Source organism: Monodon monoceros, unplaced genomic scaffold (genome assembly GCF_005190385.1).
Source record: "Monodon monoceros isolate NGI ecotype Baffin Bay Population unplaced genomic scaffold, NGI_Narwhal_1 Super_Scaffold_7, whole genome shotgun sequence".
NCBI lineage: Eukaryota > Metazoa > Chordata > Mammalia > Artiodactyla > Monodontidae > Monodon > Monodon monoceros.
The window spans coordinates 68,226,960-68,247,778 of NW_021703784.1; the positions used below are offsets into that span (position 1 = coordinate 68,226,960).

The 20,819-nt window shown below is 34.1% G+C and overlaps 1 protein-coding gene across 9 annotated transcripts in view; it reads right to left on the minus strand.

Moving 5' to 3' along the window:
• Positions 1-20,819, minus strand: part of SOX6 (SRY-box 6) — a 691,286-nt gene that overhangs the window by 246,596 nt on the left and 423,871 nt on the right. The gene's annotated exons all lie outside the window — the stretch shown is intronic.

Below are 20,819 nucleotides of genomic sequence, written 5' to 3' on the forward strand. Positions count from 1 at the left end.
GCTGGGACCTGGAACCCTTTGCTGCAGTGCTGCAATGCTTGCACCTGGACAAACCTCTCCTCCAGCAACAAAATACAAAGAAACCATAAGAGACTAAAAATAACTGCATGCATGCACAGTTGGGGCAAATTATGGGCAAAAAGATACAAAAGACTAAAAAATTCAACTGCCACTTCTGAAGAGCTGAGCAAAAACAGAGTGTTGGGAGCAAAAGCAGGGTACTGAGCATGGCTCCTGCACTCAACACCACCAGAGAGGTGGGCAAAACACCTAAGCCACCCCTCTGGCCCGACCCCTGGATACACTTCTACCCTCACCCCATATAAGGAACAAGCTTGTCCCCTCTCAGGGAGCAAGCTAGCAAGGGAACCTGTTACTTGTTCTGGTTCCCCCTGCTGCAGCAAGGGCCCCAATAAAGCCTTGCCTGAATTTGTTTGGCCTCTTGTCAATTTCTATTGATGGCGGGGGGGGGGGGGGGGGGGGGTGTTGAAGGCCAAGAACCCTGGTTGGTAACAAAAGTAGCTAAATTTTGAGCTCCTTTGTACACCTCTCTTGTTGACTTTTGTAAGACTGTAGCCTTGCAACTGGCCCAGCCTCTTTAAGGTTATACTTAAAAGGTGATTTTATTCAAAATCTCCTAAAACTTTTGAACCCTATCCTTTACAATGTTGGGTTCCTTCTAATTTCATTTTGGTTAGTGCAGTACAAGTTTACAAGCAGAGTTCAGAAAATGTGTGCATTTTTAAATGACCTGAATTCTCTGTAGTTTCCTTTTTCAGTAGTTTAATGCTGAAACATTTGGATTGAAGGGAAATCACAAATAAACGGAATAATTGCATCAAATTTCCTCAGTGCATTAAATATGCACTCTGTGGTAATTACCAACAGTAGCAGCACATTTAAAAATGTAGAGAATAATGCACAATTTATGCCTATTTCAAGGGTCTAATTCATAAAAACACCATTTGGATGGAAATACAAACATTTTATTAAATGGTTAGCCTTATAATTTTTTTTTTTAGTTCAGACAAATGACCTAAGTATGTGTGTGGGAGGTCTAGTACCATGGGCCAGTTCTTAATGTGACATATGTATGGCATGAGAATTTGGTGAAAAGCTGACTTTAGAATAAAGAAATACCCAGGATGCACCTGGCACCTGTGGTGCTAGGCACAGAGCACTTCTGGGCCTATAAACAACATTGAGATTAATTGCTATTCCGTAAGTTTTTCTTTCAAGAATCAGCTGTATATAAATATTATCACAACCGTGTATTTTTAAACTACATCATTTATTCAGACAAAAAAGACTAAAGTAAAATAGAGCAAATTAAAAAGAATGATATATAAAAACTTTAAATCTTTTTAATACTATTTTATGTTTACTAAAAACCTTATATATAACTTTTAATTATAAAATAATAAATTCATATTATTAAAATCTCATTTATCATACACATTACACACACAAAACATTTCACAGCAACCGTATGTCCAGAAATGGTACATGTGAAAATCCCATTTTAACAGCAGGACCTCTAAGTTTTAGCTATCACTATAATAAAATGCCAGAACTAAAATTATACGAAAAAAATCTCTTAAAATTTTGGAAAATAGAATTTGAATTGTACTTGCATAAGGTGATTTAATAATACTACAAGGGTTTGAGAGGCATGTGATAGCTAAAAATCTGTGAGATGGGAATGAAGCTGACTAGGCCTAGCCTCACTGAAAAATGTAAGCTAATTATCAATAAACTGAATATCATTTTTGGTTGAGCAAACACTGGCAACTTAAACTATACTCTAAACTTGACATGGGAGATAACACTGATTTCTTAGACTGTTAGAACTTCCTCTTAATTTTATACATATCTAATCATTTCCTATGAAATAATTTGTGCTTCAAGAGGTAATAAATGGTTCCAGGTACTAATGGGTGGCACAAAACTAAATACTCTTGTTATTATTCCTACTGGCAAACTACTATTTACTGAGAACTATTTTGTCAGTCACTTTGCAATCACTGACAATGATCCTGAAATGCAAGTATTTTTTTATACTTTATAGGTTAGAAAGCTGAGAGTAAAACAGGGTAAATTAATTGCTCAGTTTACACGATTCAAACTCACATCTGATCAACTCCACATCCTGTATTTATTATGCCATAATTCCAGTTTCAAGGAGGACAGCAACTCATTTCTTTAAGCCAGTAACTTCATCTAGTGTCTTCACAGAAACTTTGAACTCTTAGATGTGACTAATTTGCTTTGTAGTTATCATTGGCAAATTAATTTATTATCAAGGTAAATATATACTAGTCTATTTTAAGGTTCTAGTCCAGTGGTTCTTAAAGTGTGGTTCTTGGACCCCTTGTAATCCCAGAGTACCTGAGGTCAACACTGTTTTCATAATAATACTAAGACATTGTGCTGCATGTTTTAGTGTTGACATTTGCACTAATGATGCAAATGAAATAGTGGGTTAAAATTGCTGGTCCCGTAGCATGAATCAAATGCACCTACCTCTACTAGTAGTCATTGTATTCTTCACCACTATACACTTACAGTTAAAAAAAAAAACACAGAAAGTTCAGTTTCCATTAATAATTTCCTTGATGAAACAATAAAAACAATTTTATTAAATAATCACTTTTAAGTACTCATACTTAAAATATTCTGTGTGATAAAATGGGAAGCAGTCTGCTGTTTATTGTACCTAAGTATAATAGTTCAAGAAAAATGACTTATGCTATTGTTTGAGTTGCATGCTGACATTTTCATATCTTTTTAGACATTTTCATATCTTTTTATACACAAAGCACCAATTTTATTTGAAAGAACAACTAAAAGACAAAATATCATTTTGCATACTTCAATTTTGGCAAGTGAGCCTGCCACTTCAAGAAAAACAACTGAAAGTATTGGTGGAAACAATGTAATTTGAACTTTAAAGGGAAAATTAGAATTTTGGAAAACTATCTGTCATCACTACCATGATACTTTCCAAATACTTAAAAGATTTTCTGATAAGATTAGTTGTGACATTAATGAATGTGATTTTTTGATACTGTATGATAAAATGTGCCAAAATAAGGTAGATCTTCATAACTCAGTAAAACAATGTAATCTAAAAGCTGTTACAAAATAATACATGGAGTAAAAAATTCATTCAAAGGTCAAACTGGAGCAATGGATTTTAATGTAAAAGTATTGACAGTTCATTGAAATGGTTTCAGATCCTACATTGGGCCTAACCTTTAAGAAACTACCATTTATGAAATTTGGTGTGGTTAGAAGAAAATTCACAATTATATGAAAAGGCTATAAGATACTTCTCCCTCTTCATATACTTCAATCAATACATTTCACAACAGATTGAATGCAAAAAGCAGATATGAGAGAGTTACTATTAAACCATACACTAAAGAGATTTACCAAAATGTAAAACAATGCTACCCTTCTCACTAAATTATTTTTAAGAAATATGTTTTTTATTAAAAAATAGGGAGTTTAGGATTGACAAAAAAATTGTATATCACTATATTGTACACCTGTAACATATAATATTGTACATCAACTATACATCAATAAAAAAGAAAGAAAAAAAAGAAAAAACTGAAAAAAATCTTTATGGTGATATATAACAGGTATACTATCATAGCTTTTAAATGAATTAATAAATGTTTCTTAAACTTATCAGGTTTAATTTCTAACACAATAAGTATTAATAGATATAAGTCATACAAACTAAACATTTTTAGAGTCCTCAATACATTTTAATAGTCCTGAGAGCAAAAATTTTTAGAACTACAGTTCGTCATTCTACCAATAAATATTTACTGTTTCAAGTACTAAACTATGTCAACTGTGTTGACAAGTGTTGTTGGCTACCTACAGCATTTACTGATTCCCTACTCCATGCCACCCCAAACACACATATTGTCTCCAATCCTCTCAAAAAATCAGAAGTTAAAGTAAGTAGCATAATCCATTTTCTTTTGTACAAATAATGAAACTAGTCCCTTTCATTTTTTTATTCAAGACTTGCTTTCAGTCTTTTTTTTTTAAACTAGTCTTTATTGAAAAAGCAATGCCTACACATGGTTAAAAAATACTTCAGTACAAACTATACAGTTCAAATTAAAAATCCAGCCCCTGTCCCATACCCTTCACTCCCCACACCCCCAACTACATAGTCAACCTCTGTTAACAGTTTATTAAATATCCTTCCAGCAATTTTCTGTGTATATACAATTTTTTACACAAATTGGAGCATACATATGCTCTCCTCAATTTTACTCTGTCACTCTTAATAGCTCCAGAGATATTATCCTTATTAAGCCAAACAATAATTCAGTTAATATAGAGAAGCTATGCTGAAAGCCTCTAAATTAGTGACCACATTTCTCCCACTATAATGCAGAATAAGCCAGACTTAAATTTATGTCCTGTGAGGTATTTTCACTTAACACTCAGCTTTGCTTATCTCTTTATTGGGGTAAGAAGATGCTACTAAAAATGGGACTAAATTCACTACCCAAATGTTATGAAATCAGCATTCCAAGTTATAAGAGAAGTTTCTTTCAATATGCCCAAACACATTTCCCAGATTCCTACAGCTCTTCTGTTACCCTCTCATCTCTTATTGCACTGAGTCACACCCCAAATTACAGGTGTGTATTAATGCATGTATTTTTGTATGGATGGATGGAAGGTAAACGCTATTTTAAATTCTGGGTTTGTACACTAATAGTGAAATAAAAACATTTGTATTCAAAGAATACGAACTACTTTGATAAACGAAGGTTCCACCATAAGACTAAATCTAACACACGTCATTAAAGCTCCAGTATGTTTTCACTAATTCCACACAGGAGGATTACAGATGTCCTGCTAGCTACCATTTCCTGGTAAGCAATCTGAATGGCTTCCAGGAAATTGCTAATGACCTTCATTTTACTTAAAATCTAGGCTGCAATTAGTAAGAGTTTTTCTTCTGCATGCTGGTTATAATGTTTATTTTCATCACAGCAATCAGGAAGAAAAAAGTGAAATGTCTTGTTTTTGAATTATATCAAAATGTGTTCTCTTTTATTTCGATATGTCACCAAATAGACTAATACATATTTAATGTAATCATAATTGTGTAAGAATACTTTGGATCTTTTTTCCTTCTAACCAATTTTGCCTCCTTTCCCACTCGCTACTGCTAAAATTAGCCTTTTAAAAATGGAATCAATAGGAATACTTTATAAATGGTGACTATTTTTACATATAAGAACATTTTTAATTGAAATTTTTGAAACAAGATATGATTTTAAAGTTTTATGTTTTTAATTATAATAATTAACTACTAAAAAAGAAGTTTCAGATTCTTATTCAATGAATTTGAAATATTATTATGTGGTCAATATAACAATAACAAAGAACAATTTTAGCCAGTGCTATATTTATAGCCAGAACCTGTTATTAAACGTCAGTATTTTCTTTTAAGTAAACATTGATTTCTGTAATTAGATTCAACTGATCTTTTCCCCAACTTATCTATTTCTTTTAATCCCAACAGTTAACAATGATTCTAATATATCATAATACTTTAGACCTTAATCATATAGTAGTAATTTTTGTCTGTAGCTTTTGTTTGACTTTTGATTAAGAAGACCTTGTGTCTCCAATCTCAAGTGAAGGGAGGTTTTAATTGCTTGTATGTATATCACACAGACATCAAAAGAGGTAAAAGATGTTTATAACAGAGAGCTGAGATGTTTATAAAGGAGAGCTTTGAAATGTCTACATTCATGCAAAGGGGTATAATTTTTAAAAATGGATGTTGCTATGTTATAATACATATATATTTATAAAACTAGCTGTGGTATGCATTTATTGTTAGTAAAAAGAGTTCATGAGTTCTGCAATGATAACTCACTATTGATTACAAGATGACCAAAAGACTATGTGAAATGGGCTAAACGTGCTATTTGAGGGAAATTCCGCCTTAGTAATTTACTGTGTTATTTTAGGGAAGTGACTCTTCTTTTGTGGATATTGGGATCCCTATATGGAAAATAAGTTGAATTGCGTAACATGCAAAGCTCCTTCAAATTTAATTTTTGGAGATTCCATGATTTTAGATATTACTCTCAAGTTCTACAATTACACAGATTTATACAGAAAATAGTGACACTCTACTACATTATTTCATACAAATCAATGAGAAAATTACATGTACTCTGAATCTCTTTCACAAGCTGGTCTCTAGAGCAATACAGCATTTGTCTTAGAAATAACAATTTAGAATTTTCGAAACACATGAAATCTAAACATTGATATATTACTGTTTCAATCCTTTTTCCTAATGAGACAGCAAAAATCACTAGGTATGTGAACTTTGCTGATTTTATTGGAGTTAAAAAGTGGCAGATGTTTCGTCTCTAAACACCTCCAGATTTTTTTTAAGTTCCCTTGGATGAAGAAATTGCTGTAAATTTGTAAATGGAAATTCAAGAAAAACTCATTTATAAATGAATATGTAAAGTGTACAGTCACAGCTTTTGGAAGACCACTCTAGTCCTTCTGTGATTACCTACAACAGAAAATACCAGTAACTATGAATTACTATTCCTAAAAAAAGAGTATTCCGTAGAAAGGGCAATGCATAGAATAAGCAATCAGAGTACTTAGATATAGTTTAGGCCCTTACTATAAAGTGAACAGACTAGTTGAGAGAATTGGCAGTTAAGATAGTAACCTGTGACATACAACACTAATTCTTTGGGAATGCTGTTACATTCATACTGACCCTTTGGTGATAACGGCACTGCTTAAGTTACTTCAAGAATAACCTACACTATTTGATCTTCAAAGATCTATCATGCACTGAAAAAAACCATGACTTTTGTGTTCCTGCACTCTCCATCAAAGATTTATGTTTGCAATCAAAACTGAAAATGAAACCAGGCTCTCAGTGGCACATAGTAGCAAAATTATAATACATTCACATTTTTAATTCAGTACATGTACCAAGCACAACTGTAATATGCCTGCACTATTTGATGCAACACAGTTTCTAATTTTACTTCTCTTAGTAAAAACCCTAATGAAGTAACAGTGAGTAATGCTTAAAGTTTTTAATATTAAAGTATAGCAACAATATTTAGGCTCCAGAACAAATCTCTCAGACATTTTAGTTGAATAACTATAGTAAGTAATTGTGTTTCAACAATAACCTTAAAAACATTGGGAATCATTTGTAGAATTTTCCATTTAAAAGCATATGTTTAATCACTTTTTTCCCTAACAGAAAGAGACTGTCATTTTTCTAAGCTTCAGGACAGTATACCTATAAGCTCATCTACCTTAATCCCTAAATGTAAATATTGAGATGATTAGTCATAAATGACCAAGGAAGGAAAGCAATATTTTCCTTATTTGGCTCATATCACATAATTATTTTTTCTCTCTTATCATCTGTGTGTTTGACAAACAGTTTGTGCTAACTCAAACAACCAGCATTACTGTTTCTCTGGCACACTGCCCAGGGAGGCGCCTTCACACCAAGGAGGAGATGCCAGCCACAGCATAGAGGGGCATGTATGCAAAAACAGAAGGCTGGCTAAGATTCTGCTATATAAACCACAGAAGGCTATATCCATGCATAGAAACAGAGGATGAATCCTAATGCTCTAGACATCATTTAGTATGTCACCATTGCATTTAGAAATGTTTTGTCACCATAAGTATCCTGGCATCCTCACTCAAACAAACAAGTATACATACAAATGGGTTATGGACTTTGCCAGTGCTTCTGCTTCACCTTGTATCTTTATACTATATTATTCCACCCTCTTTCTCATTCGGATTTTTTTTTTTTTTTTTTTGGCTGCGTTGGGTCTTCATTGCTGCGCATGGGCTGTCTCTAGTTGCAGCGACCGGGGGCTACTCTTCATTGCGGTGTGAGGGCTTCTCATTGTGGTGGCTTCTCTTGTTGCAGAGCACAGGCTCTAGGAGTGCGGGCTTCAGTAGTTGTGGTGCGTGGCCTTCAGTAGTTGTGGTGCATGGGCTCTAGAACGTAGGCCCAGTAGTTGTGGCGCATGGGCTTAGCTGCTCCGCAGCATGTGTGATCTTCCCGCACCAGGGCTTGAACCCGTGTCTCCTGCATTGGTAGGCATATTCTTAACCACTGCACCACCATGGAAGTCCCTCTCATTCGGATTTAGATCAAGATAAATAATTCCATAGGTGTTCTTGCCAAAATGGCAGAGTAGAGAGACCCTGAGCTCACCTCCTCTCACAGGCACACCAAAATTTCAACTACTTACAGAACTACTATTGATGATAAAGACTGGAACCTACCAGAAAAGTTCTTCTACAAGTAAAGATGTACAGAAGGAACCACAACAAGATGGGTAGGAGGGACAGAGTCATAGTATATCAAGACCCATATCCCTGGGTGGGTGACCCCCAAACAGGAAAATAATTACAATTGCAGAGGTTCTCCACAAGGAAAGAGGGTTCTGAGCCCTACATCAGGCTCTGCGGCCCAAGAGTCCTGCACTGGGAAGAAAAGCCGTCAGATCATTTGGGTTTGAAGGCCAGCAGGTCTTACTTCCAGAAGACCCAGAGGGTTGTGGGAAATAGACTCCACTCTTTTTTTTTGTAAAACATTCTTTTATTAAAAGAACAAGTGCTGTTTACGAACTGCCCTTCGCACAAATAACACCCGTTATACAAAGATACAAGATCCCAGTTATGCACAATTCCAGGCTTGGAGGTGGCAGGGGATAGACTCCACTCTTAAAGGGCACACACAAAATCTAACACGCTCTGGAACCCCTCACCTCACCAGCAGAAAGGCTGCTTTAAGACCCCCTTGAGCCCACAGCTGCCTTTGGCCACAGCCCTGCCCACCAGAGGGCCAAGGACCTGCCCCCACACACCTGCACACATGTACTAGAGCTGGAACCCCATAGCCCCACAGCCAGAGACCCCAGGACCCAGCTGCAGCCATCAGTGGACAGGCACCAGCCCCAGAATTCCCTGGACCTAGGCCCCACCCATCAGCAAGCCTGCTCGAGCCTCAGGACCAGCCTCACCCACCAGCAGTGGACAACTGCAGCCCCTAGCCTGACTTGGCAAGGCCCAGCCTACCCACCAGCAGGTCAACAAGGTTCAGGACACCTTGGACCCCTCAGCCAGCTTTGTCAGGAACCAGCCCCACTCACCAGTGGTCCTACATCAGCTCTGGGACCCCTGGGCCCTGCAGTCAGACTCCAGGACCCAGCTCTTCCTGCCAGTGAGTCAACACTAACCCTAGCTTCACACAACAATGGGTAGCCACCAGCCACAGGATCTCCTGGACCCCAGCTTCACCCCAGGGTTCTGCAGCCAGCCACCTCAAGACCCAGCCCCACCAACCAGTGGTGGACAGCCTCCAAAAAAGGCAGGACCCGGAAACCAACTGGACTGGAAGCCAGTCATGCCTTACAGACCACCCACAGTAGCAGCCCAACACAACAGAAGGACCCATGAAGCTCACATAGAGGTTGAGCATAGACCTCTGGTGACCAGAGGGAAGTGTACTGCTGGGAGCATTGAATGTCTCCTACAAAAGGCCACTTCTCCAAGTTCGGGAAGCATAACCAACCTACCAGATATATAGAAATAAAAACAGCAAGTTAGGCAAAATGAAGTGGCAGAAGAATGGAGGAACATGTCAAAACCCCAGAGGAAGAACTAAGTGAAGTGGAGATAGGCAGTCTACCCTAGAAAGAGCTCAAGGTAATGATTGTAAAGACGATCAAAGAACTCAGGAGAAAAATGGATGAACAGAGCAGGAAGTTAGAAGTTTTGAACAAAGAGTTAGAAAATAAAAAGAAATCAACCAAACAGAGGTGAAGAATACAATAACTGAAATGAAAGATACACGAGAAGGAATCAACAGTAGACTATATAATACAGAGGAATGGATCAGCAAGCTGGAAGACAGAGTAGTGGAAATCACTGAAACTGAACAGAAAAAAGAATGAAAAGAAATGAGGACAATTTAAGAGAGCTCTGGACAACATCAAAAATACTAACATTACATTATAGGGGTCCAGAAGGAGAAGAGAGAGAAAGGAGCAGATAACATACATGAAGACATAAGAGCTGAAAACTTCCCTAACCTGGAAAAGGAAACAGACATCCAAGTCCAGGAAGTATAAAGAGTCCCAAACAAGATCAACACAAAGAGGACCATACCAAGACACAACGTAATTAAAATGGCAAATATTAAAGATGTAGAGACAATAAAAAAGCAGCAAGAGAAAAGCAACAAGTTACATACAAGGAAACTTAAATAAGGCTATCAGCTGACATTTCAGCAGAAACTGCAGGCCAGAAGGCACTATATATTTATATAAAGTGAGGAAAGGAAAAAACCCTACAACCAAGAATACTGTCTACTCGGCAAGGCTCTCACTCAGATTTGATGGAGAGATCAAAAGTTTTACAGACAAGCAAAAGCTAAAAGTGTTCGGCACCACCAAACTAGCTTCACAAGAAATGTTCAAGGGACTTCTCTAAGCAAAAAAGAAAAGGCTGCTACTAGAAACATGAAAATTACAAAAGGAAGAAGCTCACTGGTAAAGGCAAATACACAGTAAAGGTAGTTTATCAACCATGCACAAAGTTAGTAGGAAGGTTAAAAGAAAAAAGTAGTAAAATCATCTATATTCACAATAAGCAGTTAAGGGATACACAAAACAAACAGATGTAAAATCTGATGTCAAAAACAGCAATCATGAGGGGAGGAGAGTAAAAAATACAGCATTGTTAGAATGCAATTAGAATTAAGAGATCAGCAACTTAAAATAATTATTCATATATTTATTTTGTTATATACAAACATCATGGTAACCCCAAACCAAAAATCTGTAATAGCACACACAAAAAAGAGAAAGGAATCCAAGCAACACTAAAGATAGGAATCAAATCACAAGAGAAGAGAACCAAAGAAGAAAGGAACAGAAAAGAACTACAAAACAAACCTAAAACAATTAAGAAAATGGCAATAAGTAGATACATATCAATAACTACTTTAAGTGTAAATTGACTAAATGCTCCAATCAAAAGACACAGAGTGGCTGAAGGGATACAAAAAAAAAAAAAAAAAAAGACCTGTATATACGCTGTCTACAAGATATTCACTTCAGGTCTAAAGACACACACAGATTGAAAGTGAGAGGATGAAAAAGGGTGTTCCATGCAGACGGAAATCAAAAGAAAGCCAGGGTAGCAATACTTACATTAGACAAAATAGACTTTAAAACAAAGACTGTTACAAGAGACAAATAAGGACATTACATAATGATCAAGGGATCAATCCAAGAAGATATAACAATTGTAAATATATATGCATCCAACATAAATCACTTAAACACATAAAGCAAATATTAATAGAAATAAAGGGAGAAATTGACATTAACCCAGTAATAGTAGGGAATTTTAACACCCCATTTACATCAATGGACAGATCTTCCAGGCAGAAAATCAATAAGGAAACACTGGCCTTAAATGACACATTAGATGAGATAGACTTAATATATATAGAATACTGCATCCAAAAGCAGCAGAGTACACATTCATTTCAAGGGCAAATGGAACATTCTTCAGGATAGATCACATGCTAGGCCACAAAATAAGTCTTTCTAAATTTCAATTTAAGAAAACTGAAGGGGCTTCCCTGGTGGCGCAGTCGTTGAGAGTCCGCCTGCCGATGCAGGGGATACGGGTTCGTGCCCCGGTCCGGTGGGATCCCACATGCCGCGGAGCGGCTGGGCCCGTGAGCCATGGACGATGAGCCTGCGTGTCCGGAGCCTGTGCTCCGCAACGGGAGAGGCCCGCGCACCAAAAAAAAAAAAAAGAAAATTGAAAACATATCAAGCATCTTTTCTAACCACAATACAATAAGACTAGAAATCAACTACATGGAAAAAAACTGCAAAACACAAAAACATGTGGAGACTAAACAGTATGTTACTAAACAACCAATAGATCACTAAAGAACTCAAGGAAGAAATCAAAATATACCTGGAGACAAATGAAAACAAAAAGGCAAGAATCCAAACGCTATGGGGTGCAGCAAAACAGCTGTAAGAGGTAAGTTTGTAGCAATACAAGCTTACCTCAGGAAACAAGAAAAATCTCAAATAAACAACCTAACCTTAGACCTAAAGGGAACATACCTCAACATAATAAGGGCCATATATGGTCAGCCCACAGATAATATCATGCTCAACAGTGAAAAGCTGAAAGCATTTCCTCTAAGATCAGGAACAAGAGACAGATGGCCACTCTCACCACTTTTATTCAACATAGTATTGGAAGTCTTAGCTACAGCAATCAGAAAAGAAAAAGAAATAAAAGGAATCCAAACTGGAAAGGAAGAAGTAAAACTGTCACTGTTTACAGATGACATGATACTATACATAGAAAATCCTAAAGATGTCACCAGAAAACTACTAGAGCTCATCAATGAATTTGATAAACTTGCTGGATATAAAATTAATACTGCTGTATTTCTATACACTAACAACAACTATCAGAAAGAGAAATTAAGGAAACAATCCCATTTACAATTGCATCAAAAAGAATAAATTACCTAGGAAGAAACCTACCTAAGGAGGTAAAAGATGTGTACTTGGAAAATTATAAGACACTGTTAAAAGAAATTAAAGATAACACAATCAAATAGATATATCATGTTCATAGATTGGAAAATTAATATTGTTAAAATGATCATACTACCCAAGGCAAGGCAATCTACAGATTTAATGCAATCCCTATCAAGTTACCAATGGCATTTTTCACAGTACTAAAACAAATAATTCTGAAATGTGTGTGGAAATACAAAAGACCCTGAAGAGACAAAATAGTCTTACAAAAGAAGAACACAGCTGGACATATTACTCTCCCTAATTTCAAAGTACAACACAAAGCTACAGTAATCAAAACAGTATGGTACAGGCAAAAGAACAGACATATAGATCAATGGAACAGAGTAGACAGCCCAGAAGTAAACCTACACATTTATGGTCAATTAATCTATGACAAAGGATGGAAGACTATACAACGGAGAAAAGACAGTCTCTTCAATATGTAGTGCTAGGAAAACTGGAAAGCTACATGTCAAAGAGTGAAATTAGAACATTTTCTCATATACAAAAATAAACTCAAAATGGATTAAAGACTTAAATGTAAGACCAGAAACCATAAAACTCCTCGAGGAAAATATAGGTGAAACACTCTTTGACATTAACTGTAGCAATAATTTTTGGATCTGTCTCCTGGCAAAGGAAATAAAAGCAAAAATAAACAAAGGAGACCTAATTTAACTTAAATGTTTTTGCACAGCAAAGAAAACCATCAACAAAATTAAACGACAACCTACTGAATGGGAGCAAATATTTGTAAATGATATCACTGATAGGAGTAAATATCTAAAATATATATATGTGATACAATTCAATATCAAAAACAAACTGCCCAATTAAAAAATGGGCAGAAGGCCTCAACAGACATTTTTCCAAAGAGGACATACCAATGGCCAACAGGCGTATGAAAAGATGCTCACCATTGCTAATCATCAGAGAAATGCAAATCAAAATCACAATGAGATATCACCTCACACCTGTCAGAATGCCTATCATCAAAAAGAACACAAATAACAAATGATGGCAAGGATGTGGAGAAAAAGGAACCCTTGTGCACCATTGGTAGGAATGTAAATTGGTGCCGTCACTATGGAAAACATTATGGAGGTTCCTCAAAAAACTAAAAAATAGAACTACACTCCTGGGTATATATCCTAAGAAAATGAAAACACTAATTCAAAAAGATACATGTACCCCAGTGTTCAGAGCAGCATTATTTACAATAGCCAAGACATGGACACAACCTAAGTGTCCTTTAACAGATAAATGGATAAAGAAGATGCAGTATAAATATATATATATATATATATAGGAATACTACTCAGCCATAAAAAGAATGAAATTTTGCAACAACATGGATGGACCTGGAGGGTGTTATGCTTAGTGAAATAAAGCAGACAGAGAAAGACAAATACTGTATGATATCACTTATATGCAGAATCTAAAAAATAAAACAAATTAGTGAATATAACAAAAAAGAGACAGACTCAAATACAGAGAATAAATCAGTGGTTATCAGTGGGGAGAGAGGGGGGGAGTGGCAAGATAGGGGTAGGGGATTCAAAGGTACAAACTATTAGATATAAAATAAATAAGCTGCAATGATATATTATACAGCACAGGGAATATAGCCAATATTTTATAATAACTATAAATGGAGTATAAACTATAAAATATTTGAATCGCTATATTGTATACCTGAAACTAATATAATATTGTAAATGAACTATGTCTCAATTTCTTTAAATGATAAACACTACAATAGGGAAAAACTGTATTACCTATACCCATGCGTGCTTTGCTATACTGCCTCACTTACATAGGAAAGAGCAAAATTGGAAGTATTTTGGTTGTTCGTGTGTTGCAGGAGGACGAAACAGTCCAGAGTCTATCTTCCCCTTGTCCCCAGTGCAGAATTCCAAGACTGGAGAATCTGAGAAGTAATCTGTATTATACTAAACAGAGGCTTTAGAGACCAGGATTCAAACCCGACATCCATAACTTTCTGAGTGACCCAAACAAGCCACTTAATTTCTCTCAGTCTAATTTTACTCACATGTAAAATCAATATAAAAATATTTTCCTCACTGGGTTGTCCAAAGGATCAGATAAAATAATGTAGGTAGTTTTAGTACATGGTTAATTTTATAAAGTATCTCACAAAAGTATTATATTACTTACTGACAGGAAATAGATAGTATTTTGAAGAACAGTCTTAAAATTAAGAAAATTTAATAAACACTAGTATAATTTTGAAGGAATTTTAGGAGGTCATGAACATTCCACCAAAGTAGAAATACCCCTCTACATCTGTTTAAATTTTCCATTGATTTTATCTTATTAATTTATCCACTCATTTATTCATTTAATAAATATTTATTGAACAACCACTATATTTGATCCAACTGCATCAATGTTGGGTAGCCATTAATTGTTCCTAAGTTCTTTTGTATATTGAGAACAATTTCCCTATTACCTTAACCCCCTAAAAGAACACAAAAATCTTATCCACTTCTATTGAACAAAACTCCAAACATCTAACGTGTATGAGGTCAAACTTCCCTAGGTCTTGAATCACTATTCACATTAAATGTCCAAGTCTCTTTACTAGTCTAGCCACTTTTGATAAATACTAATTTCACAACAGACCCCTTAAAATATGGTAACCCAATTAGAACACAATACTTTAAGATGTAACCAGACCAAGGCAAAGGTCTAATCATTTTATGCTATCTTTCATTTAAGTCTTAATAATAAATTTATTTAACAATACTCATAATAATATTAACCTCTTTTGAACATTGCTTTGAGATTACTGCTATTAAATTTATGCCATTTACAGCACTCTATCCTCAATTAATGCTGCTGTAAAAAAGAAGTTACCTATGGAAATATGATGGGGGTTAGGCATGGGATTTTCTCTTAAAGAATATTAGACAAGACTCAGATACAGGCCCACTGAAAATCTGTGATGCATTGTGTGTCCACCTTTAGCAATATTCTAACTCCTACCAAGAGTTTTGGAAATACTGCTTTATTTCACTTAGATAATAGGACTTTTATTTGAAAGCACTAGTATTTTTTAAAGTAAAATCTAAAAAGTAGGTTATTAATGTATTATTTCTTAATATGTAGTAATATTAAAGTCACCGGGTTGAAGATTCATTTTTCAGTATAGCTCATCCATTCTATTGCCCACACTTTAATTCTCCTTCTAGCACCTAACCCACCACAAAGAATTTTCCAATGACAGAGGTTGTTTCCACCCTTTCTCAGCTTCATCACATTCTTGAATCCAAAAGAAGACATAAAGTTAAGAATGACATAGAAACATAAGTTAGATAATAATATAAATATTGACTATTTAGAAAATAATGACTATGAGAATTCTAAAAATTTAAATTTATGGGATGCATAAAGCTAGTTCTACAAACACATTCATGGCTAAAAGTGCTTTTATTAATTAATAAAAAAATGTTGAAAATAAAGTAGTCAACTTAGAAAATTAGGAGGTATCAGAAAACAGACAAAAGAAAAAGTATAAGAAAAACAAAGAAGAGAGAGATAATAAAGGTAAAAGCAAGATTAAGTAGTTGGCATGCTGAAAAACAGCAGAACTGACAAGTAAACCTAAAAGCTGGATCCTTACTGGGGAGTAAGGGGGGAATGATAAATAGAAAAACCACTAGCAAGTAAAAATTGAGGAACAAAAGGGAGAGAACACAAATATGCAAAATTTAAATAGAATATGTAACAGCAAATAAATGGAAAACTTAAAATAAGCGATATTGTATTTTAAAACAATACTAATGTTTTTGAAAATCTCAGTGAAATATACAATTTTCTAGGAAATTTTTTTCCTGGCAAAACTGACTTAAAGAGAAAAAGAAACTTTAAAAAAAATTATCTCCATAGAAAACTCTAAGCCTAGATGTTTTATGAATATATTCTTTCAGAATTTTAAGAAATAAGTGATTCCCACTTATTTTTTTCACCTGATGAACTCAAATGTTTATTTTTATTGATTATACTAAGATGAAATCATTGTCCTCTTTTTTTATTTAAGTATAGTTGATTTACATTGTTTGATTAATTTCTGATATACAGCAAAGTGATTCAGTTATCTGGCAACAAATACATATCTGTCAATAATTACCTTAAATGTCAATGGACCAAATGCTCCAATCAAAAGACAGAGTGGCAGATAGGATTAAAAAAAACAACCAAGAGCCTACAATATGTTGCCTTCAAGAGACCCACTTCAGGCAAAGGACACAAAAAGAATATAAAAAAAGATTCCCACTTATTAATAAGATGTCTATTCAATAGTTTTACATAGCCTTCCTCCACAAAAAAGGAGGAAAAGCTTTCCAATTCCATGAACTCTGGCACTAAAATTTAACAAAGATAGTACAAATAAAGAAAAACACAAACTAATCTCATTTACAAATACAGGTGCAAAAATAACTGTAAGGTAAGCAAATAAAATTATGCAGTACATTAAAACAAGACTACACCATGACTAATTAGGGTTTATTTCATCAGTAAATTTGAAAAACAAAAACCAATAAGACACGCCATAAACTAAAATGCAATTTCTCATAGAAACTCCTAATAAAGTGGACTAGCATGATTTTTAATGATAAAAATCATTAAATCAACAGTCAGTATAATACTTATAGTAAAATATTAAAGACAATTCCATAAATTAAAAACTAAATAAAAATATCTGCTATCACCTGTATTATTTAATATTATTCTTGATATTCTAGGTAGTGTATTAAAAGAAGGGGTGAAAAAAAGGAACAAATAACTGCTAAAAAAGAGGAGAAAACATATCAGCTGAAATATGACTAGAGCTAATAAGTCTGACAAAAAGGGAAGTTATAAAATGAATCAGCAAAATTTACTAACACCCCCAAATATAGTAACAAAAATATAGTAGTATGAAAAATATCTCATTCATAAGAGCAAGTAAAAATATTAAATATTATAAAGGAAACATCAAAGGAAAGGTGCAGAATCTGTATATAAAAAACAAAACATTGTTGAGGGACAGAAAAGAATTGAGTAAGTTATTTGGAATGGAAAGATTCAATGCTAAAAAGATTTGTTATCCCATAGTTTTATAATCTTTTTTAAAAAATCACTTTGCAATTTTAATTAACAACATATAAATCTAAGATAAACTTTAGAGAAGTATACAAACACCTTAAAGAATAATTATGAATGAGGTCTTGCAATACTTTTCAAAGATACTATAAAGCTACAGTGATTAATATAACCTAGCACTGTAAAAGTCTAGGTAGAAAGATAAATGGAATAGAGCCAAAAACTGAGAAATGGCTCCAAATATGTAATCAGTATGTAATAAAAGATGTTATTTCAAGTCAGATGGGATACGATGGGTTACTTAATAAATGATACAGAGATATTTGGTTAACTTGAGAAAAAAATTAAGTTACATCTCTGGTTGAAATTATACTCAAAATATATTCAAGATGAATCAAAGACTTAAGTGTATAAAAAAATAGTCAAAGAACTGGAAGAAAATATAGTAGAATATTATATAATTTTAGACTGGGAGAAGCCTTTCTAAACAAACCCCAAACAGAAAAAAAAAAAAAAAAAAAGAGCATTACAAAAGGGAGGCAAAGATTTAACAACAAAACCATAAAGTAAAGAAAATGACAAAATATACATATATGACAAATAAAGGCTAATACCATTAAAATATACATTAAGAGCCTTAAAAACCATAAAAACTAGACAAATCCTTTAAAGGAAAAATGGGCAAACAACATAAACAGACAATTCACAAAGGAAGAGACATTTAATACAAATAAATTCATGTAAAACTCTTCATTCTCAATAAAAATCCAAAGAATTCAAATTAAGTCAGCAATAATATGTTATATTCCCTTATCAAACTGGCAAGAAATGTTTAAAATAATAATACTTGCTACTGAGGGCAAGGGAATACTCGCAGATGCTGCTGGTGAGAGCACAGAACACTATACCTGAAGGGCAATGTGAATCAAAAGCCTTTTTTAAAAAGAACACCTTCTTTGACCCAGTAATTTCACTTTTTAGAAATATATCGTAAGAAAATAACCACTAATTGACATGGAAAAGTATTAAAAAGTTACCCATGTTCAAGGTTTACTTTATAATGACAAACAATAAAAACAACTTAAATATTGAATAAAAGACTCAGTTAAATTATAAGAACCTCACTTTATGCAATATTTTCTGCAAATAAGAATAATAGTTTAGAAGATGACCTAATCAGGGAAATTCACAATATATCATTAAGTGGGAAAAATAGATTACAAATGAATAGTAAAAGGATGATTCCAATTTTAAGGGAAAAAATTTTTATGCATAAATTAAAATGGAAAGGATATATACTATAATACAGGTAGAATGAAAAGGCAATTATATTTTCCTTTGGGTGTGTTTATATACTTTTTACAATAAATGTATATGAATTTTGTAATGAGGGAAAAATAATGAGATATATAAATACACACGCTTGAGATATACTGAATCCTGATAACCCACTGTAGTATGTTTTTCTTTTCTTTTCTTTTAATTTATTTTTTGGCCGCACTGCACGGCATGCAGCATCTTAGTTCCCCGACCAGGGATTGCACCGGTGCCCCCTGCAGTGGAAATGTGGAGCCCTAACCACTGGACCACTAAGGAATTCCCCTAGTACGTTTTTCTTGGAGATAGTATTTAGATTACCCTAAAATTTCAGAATAATTATAACTAATTTTGGTGGCTAATAACTGATCTGATCTTGCCTACAACAAAAATGTATGTTGAGTTTCAGCAGTGGCTGAATCAAACTATTTGAGCACTACTTTAACTAATTTTTTTTCAATTTTTTATATTATTGGTATACTTTGTGTATAATGTTTATGGTGACAAGATATTAAGATGTAAAAAGAGACACTTACATAGAGTAAATCAAAATGAAAAATTTAGTAAGAATCTTATCTTCTATGTCCATAAAACTGAGGGTAGTACACAAATGAAAGTTTACATTTCACATACAGAATCCAGAAAAGAAAAAGTTAAAGAATTTGAAAAGCCTAATTTTGCATGTTTCACTTTTGAGATTTATATATTTTGATTATATAAAACTAGTACAGTTTTTGCATTTTTAGAATCAAAAATAAAGATAGAAAGTGGGAGGGGGAAAGATAACCCAAAGCATAAAAACTCGATGCTGAATCATAACATAATAAAATGTTAGCTTCCACATTACTGAGAGAAAGCAAGACCCCCATCATTCACGCTGGCAAAAGCTTGCCTTTGCATAAACCATTTCTGTTCTCACTGTCATAAAACCAATGACTTTGGAAAGGGAAGAAAACACAGAATGACGTGCAAAGTAGCACACACCATGTTATTGCAGCTGGATAAAGAATATGTCACTAATGACTTTCTTTCTACCCGTCAGTTTTAAGTTGAGTTTCTTTTTTTTTTCCAAAATAGCAAATGGCCTTTATGAGTACAAAACAGAAGCAGTGAAATTCAAAATAATATCCAATTTCCACTTGATTTTGATACTGCATTAGTTAATAGAAAGAGTTATTAATTATTTCTTGGAAAAGATATGACTCCCTTTTCTCTTCATTTGAGTTGAACATAACATGCCTGAACACTAAGCAGTTTTCTGTAATAAATTCAAAATAAAATTTTCATCAGATAGTTATCGTGAAATGTTCATCTTAAATGAGGAATTATCCATGGGAATATTCACCTGAAGTCATTTGATAAATTCAGAAAACTAATGTAATTAAGTTCCCAAGTTGTCAGGTCAAGTCAGAGTGATGACTGTCTGTAAGGGACAACTGAAAAAATTAATTAATGACAATGGATTCTATTCATGATACCAAAAGCTAGTGATACAGCACTTCATCTCCACAAAGGAATCAACAAGAGAGAATTGGGCAAAAAGTATAGCTTCTTAACTGATAGGGCAGCTTAATTCTGTAATGGATTGGGACTGCCGACTTCTTAACATGTTTCAAAATAATAACGTCAATCACTTATCTTTAAAAATAAGGATGCTCATTCTCATCCGGGTTGGAGATCATGAAATGTTAAGTCCGG